This window comes from Chaetura pelagica, unplaced genomic scaffold, assembly GCF_000747805.2.
Source record: "Chaetura pelagica isolate M959 unplaced genomic scaffold, ChaPel_1.0 scaffold335, whole genome shotgun sequence".
Taxonomy (NCBI): Eukaryota; Metazoa; Chordata; class Aves; order Apodiformes; family Apodidae; genus Chaetura; species Chaetura pelagica.
In genome coordinates, this window is record NW_009953308.1 from 280,579 (window position 1) to 287,072 (window position 6,494).

The following is a 6,494-nucleotide window of genomic DNA, read 5'->3' on the forward strand; positions in this document are numbered from 1 at the left end:
ACTTGTCTCAATTTTCCCCTTTTAGGAAAATTTTAAAAAAAAAAAAAAAAAAAAAAAAAAAAAAAGCTATTTCAATGTCATATTTTTTATAAATTAAACTATAGTTCTCTGCCCACCTCTGTAGCATGTACTTTATTGGACTAATTAATGTAGATTTAATACTGTGTCTGTGCTAAATAATTAAATAATTTTAATTTGGCTATCTGCCCTAGAAAATAAACTAAAGTATATTACATCTTCAAGGCCACACTCAGGCTTGCACTCAGAGACCCTATGGACAGTATGTAATGCAAGTTTATGAAGGCAGCAGGTGTTCATTCCTTGCTATTTGATATTGGTGGTATCAGAAACTTTACCACTAAGAAATCCAAGAACAGAATAAGCCTTAGAGTCACTGAATGATTAAGGTTGGAAGGGATCTTCAAAATCAATTAACAACCAACCTTCATGGGAAGGAACCCCTCCCACTAGAACAGGTTGCTCATTGTCTCATCTAATCTGGCCTTGAACATTTCCAGGGATAGGGCTCCTATAACTTCCCTGAGCTTACAATAAATGACTGCATATGCAACCTGGAATGGAAGACAAAAGGGAAAAAAGCCTCCTGCATCTTTCCAGCTTTCTTTTCTTTGTAAGTAGCCATTTCTAAATTGAACTCTGCAGTAGTAGACCCTTTAAAGTGACTTCTCTAAGCTTTAGGTCAAGTTTTTAGTGTCAAACCGGCAAGAGGAAGAAATATACTGTGTTAAGAACTCAGGCACCTGCAATGGTTGCTCTGTGAAAATACATTCACACAGTATTTGCAAAACTTCCTTCTTTATAGTTCACTTCATAGTACATGTACATATGTACATTTTAAAGGGTTACATTAACTGGAAAGTAGAGACAAGACAGAAAGAAAAAATTGTTTACTGTATTGTTCTAAGGAAACACTGAACTCCCTCCACAGTCCCTTGCATTCAATCAACATATTGTTCTACACAAAGAGTAAATTTAAGGCTCAGCAGAAGTAAATTATTAATTATTTTAAAGGAGATGACAATAATAATTACAGACGTTGAAATTATTCTCCTTTTGTGCATTCCCTCCTTCTCTGCATGTAGATCTCATTTTCAAGAAAATTTGGTTTCTAGCCAAATACTTTTGCTTTGATATTTGAAAATTTTATTTTTGTTGTTGTTATGACTTACTGTGGGCAATGCAGCAGTATAACAAAATGAACAACCCCTCCAAAGAAGCGTGTGCAAAATCAACCTCATTTCCATGGAGTCATTTCTTTTTGCTTTAGCAGTTTTCCATCTTATTTGAGCTGTTATGCTTAGTGTTTTTAAAACATGATTGAATACACAAACCACTGCAGCCCAGAAATGTTTTTTCACAAATAGAGTTCCTAACTAGCCCCCTTAACCTTATTTGTTTTCTCAACATGAATGAAAATAAAAAGGTTTTCATAAAACCAGAATCTGTCCAAAACATTGTTCTATCTGTTGTAGTTGTTGTCTATCAGCTCTTTAACCTTTATTCAGTAACACATTTTTTGAAAACTGTTTTGCTGTGTTTTGTAAAATAATGGTTAACCAGTTATGCCTCTTCATTTTTCTTGAGGAGTTATATTCTCATTCCTTGTTCTGACTTTACTATGCACACAAATAGCCTTAATGGTATAATAAATAAATGCAACGCTGATAGCAAACAGCTAACTAGGCCCAAGAAACTCACTCTTTTAATTCACACATTTGAGCTCTAGTCATTTGATCTTCTAGATAAATCCTCACAGTTGAATGGTACAGTCTCCTCTTCAAATCAACCCCTGTGAAATTTCATTTGAAAAATTTTATAACACAACTGCCTTTTGACTAAACTGCTACTGAACTTCTCATAAATACAGCATGAGGAGGAATTTACCTCAAAATACTGTCTTTAAGGATCAAATGTGTCTGTGCTTTAGCAGCTAGAGACCAAGATTATAAGTCAAATTAATAGATGGATTAGATAAAAACTTAACTAAGGATAAATTAAGTATTGATAAAATTTGTTCATCATGACATTACTCTGGTGTGCCACAGACACAGAATGACATATGGCAGACCTAAATGTTATTTAGAACTCTCTGATGTGCTGTGAACTTGAATCATCTTATTGATATGACAGGAATCCTAAATAACAGAATAAATATCTAGAAGAATGGCCTCTAGTAGTAAAAACTTTCAGCTTTTAATTCTATTTTGGCTAAATGTAAGACTACAGGGAAAAAAACCCCAGCAAACAACAAAAAAACCAAGACCAAACGAACAAAAAACAAAAAGACCCACAAACCACCACACAAACAAACCCACAACCTAGTAAATGCTATTACTAACTTTCTTATTTTTCCTTATATCAATTAAAAATACCTCTCCATTTAAATAATTGAACACTTGCAAGGAATGGTATTCATGATAGATTCCAAAGAAAGACTAGTAACTGACATTCAAATTGTTAATTTCTGCAATTTAGTCAATGTCATACATTCAGGTAGTAAGACCATACATATAAAGAGTAAGAGAACTTTTCTGCTGTGGACACTATACAGTAATAATAACATAATATGTTATCCTGTGCCCATAAATGCTGTCTTGATCCATTTGCAAATCCTACTTTCTAAAACATTGGATGTTTGTATATGAACAATTATAAGAATAGTCTTTTAGATCTTTAAGGACATTTTTTCTATAAACAAGTAATAAAAATTTCTTAATTATTTTTAATCTCAAGGGAGATATTTAGTTAAAACTGACTTCATACTTTTCAGCTATGTGTATAATTTCTCCACCTCCAGCAGAAAAAGAAGTATCATCAGAAACATGGTAAAAATAGATATGATGTAACGGTTAACAAAGAAATGCAAACATTTAATAAATCTTACGCTCTAGTTGTCAAACACATTTTCACTTTCATGAGATCAGGACTACAACTTCTTTTCCAAAATCTACAGTCCTTATGAGTTATCAGGATTTGACATGGGACTCATCTAGGAAAGCTTCAGAAAACAAAAATTAATTATTTGCTCCATATAAGCACTTGACATCTGGATCTCAATTGAGACATGTTCCATAAAAATAAGGGAATTTGCATTAGAGAGATAACAGTTTCCATTTCACACAGAGCAGAGTGAGCAGGTGAAAATGCATGTTTTAAAACTAATAAAATTTAAATTAAAATATTTCACAAGCTTGACTTCTAAAGGAAAACAGTAGTGGTTAGGGTATTCAGTTATACTTAAACTGTCATCCTTAGAAAAATGACGTTTTCTTTAGACAGAGAGAAAGCAGTATCTTATAAGCTTTCCAATGAACTAAAATAAGTATGAACCATTTACAGAGATGACATGACATCAATTAATCCAAAAGGCCCTGAAATGACTATTAGGAAAAATACTGTAGTAAAATATTTTTTATTGTGTAGACTGTAACAGATCTTTTACATTAGTTCTTGTACTTACACAGTTCACCCAACAATTCTTTGCAATTGCTTGCAAGCATTTCACTGTATGTCCCAGAGAGTGATCCAGGTTCTATACTACCAAATGGAACACAAGAGAAGAATCAGCATGAGAAGTATTTTTATTTCTAGCTGGACAACAGAAGAATAAATGTATCACTTTTCTTTTAAATGGCAATGCAAAATAATGAATTGGTTCAAAACTGATATTGAGCCACTAGATTATAGAAAATCATGGAGACCTACTAGAGCCAGAAGGAATCAGTTTCTTCTCGCTTGCCTGAAGAATGTGGGTTTTTTTTAAGGATTCAAGCTGCAAACACATTGAAGTAACCTGAACATCATTTAACAATTTGACAAATACAGAAAGAAAGAGCTGAGTCAAGAGCGATATATGTGGCTTCTAAGAGGAAAATCCACCGGTTATAACATTTTCAAGTGTGCTGCATAATTTAAGTAGTAATAGGACATAGGTGCATTTGCTGTTGCATAGAAACAGGTGCACTGAGTCAAACCAAATTATTTTTATAAAAGTAATTTCCATTTTAGACAATGTAAGGTGGAGGTTCTATAAACAGCATCCAAATTCTGAAGCACCCGATGCTGCTCATTAACACACACAAGTCTCCATGCTTTGTAAAAATGCACTACTATGTTGGACTAAGCATCAGAAACTGGAGATAGGATAAAACATTGTTACTAAAAAATAATCCAGAAAGCACTACTAATTAAACATATTTACCAGGCTAAATGAATAGCAGAAGAAAAAACCTCCACAAAACCACAACAAAACAGAATCATTTGGATTAACCACTGAATCATGTCATACAGAGGAGGGTGAAAAAAAATTAGAGATGCTGTAATAGTATCTTTAGCTTGCAGTATGACTTAAAAATTAAATAATTTTCTTTTAAAAGTATGCTGCCTTTACTGCAGACTGATGCCATCACTTTGCAATAGAGTCTCAGGCTGACAGTAAAATAATGCTTGAAGAGTTTAGAAACTTCACAAAAAAACTCTGGGTATTTCTGAATGCTGTGTCAGCAACATACTATCCTAGTTGCAGTCCAAGTGAGTGTCTAAGCTTGGCAGTTAAGACCTCTGATGTACACAGCTCTTTCATCTCACATTTATCATTGATCACACACAGTTATTGAAATCACATGCCTTTTGAGAAAATATGTCTATTATTAGCTCTAGAGTCTTCAAAACATTATAGTCTGAGGAGACCAACTACAGTTACAGCAGAGTCTTCTCTATTTCCTCACCTATTTCCTCATCTGTGTTATTTTGAAATACTGTTCTAAGAAACACCTGTAGTACTCCAACAAGAAATAATGTATTTAACTGCAAAACAAATGAGAAATAACAACAATTAGTTGCAGCCTGAGGGGACAATGTTTTATGCTGATTACAGATTTGGTACCTTAAATTAAAAGTTATTCTCCCTAATCACATTTTGACTGCAGAATATAACTATCTTCTTTTATTAGATCTGATCCATAAAATCCAGTACTTGGTATATGCTACCATATTTCTCCACTATCCAGAGGGATCCCCATTTGAGTCCCAGTATATATGTGGTTGATGTGTCTGCAAAGCTTTGTGGGAGCCTCCGAAGGTAAAAGGCTCCATAAAAATATCATATCCTCAGTCTGACAGCATGAACTAAAATTAACAGAGAAATGGAGATGAAAATGGGGACATAGATGGGTTAGTAAATTTGTAATTATCCATCTGTTGTAACAGTATAAGATCTGGTGCAAACACAGGTTGGGGGGAGAATGGCTAGAGAGCAGTCCTGAGGGAAAGGACTTGGAGGTGGTAGTAGATGAGAAGTTCAACAAGAGCCACCAGTGTGCCCCTGCAATGTAGAAGGCCAACCACATTCTAAGCTGCATCAAAAGAAGTGTGGGCAGCAGGGTGAGGGAGATGATTCTGCCCCTCTACTCTGCTCTGGTGAGACTGCTCCTGGAATATATACAGCTCTGGAGCCCTCAGCACAGGAAAGATACAGAGCTGTTGGAAAGAGTCCAGAGAAAGGCTATGAAGATGATCAAAAGGCTGGAACTATGAAGACAGGCAGAGAGAGTTTAAATTGTTCAGCTTGGAGAAGAGAAGGCTTCAGGGAGACCTTATATCAGGCTTCCTGTACCTGAAGGGGATCTACAGGAAAGCTAGGGAGGAGCTTTTTACCAGATAGGGTGATGATAGGACAAGGGATAATGGTTTTAAACTGAAAGAAGGTAAATTTAGTTTAGACATCTAGAAGAAATTCTTCACCATGAGAGTAGTAAGGCACTGGAATAGATTACCCAAAGAGACTGTGGAAGTCCCTTCTCTAGGGGTGTTTAAGGCCAGGTTAGATGAGTGTCACGATCTGCGACCTCTTATATCACCTTTTTGGAATGTAGTTACTTTGTCAGGATCTGCTGAGAGGTCCGCACGTGGCGACCGCTTCTCACAGAAGATCAGTGGCTTCGGCACTGAATTTTCGAGTGAGTAACTTGCTCAGTGCTTACTAATATCTCCAATAACAGCAGCCAATCCCCAATTAGAATTTACGAATGTACGGTTTATTGTGGGGAAAACAAAGCAATTTGGGGGCAAGAGGTTCAAAAAGGGTAATTAAAGCACATATGAGCTATGAAATATTTTTTAAGCATCAAATAACAAGAACTTATGTCTTAATACTTATATATGGGTACACCTTAGTTACACACTTTATTTACTTATTTATGAGGGAAGGAGGAGGAGGGATATGCCCGACGCTGGTCCCATATAGGGTCACGGTTTGTGTGCAAGTAAGACAGGATTATGCCTTCACCTGCAACCGGTTTTAGAACCTGGGGTGGCAGGAATTCGTCTCACAATGCTGTGGCAACGATGGGACGAGCTGGGTCAAGTTGGGTCTGGCTGGATCGAACTGGAACCAGGCGAGCCGGGACTCGGGCTGCAGCCGGGGACCTCAGAAGCGGCGGTGGGAGGATGTGGCGTGGCGGGAGGGCACGGGG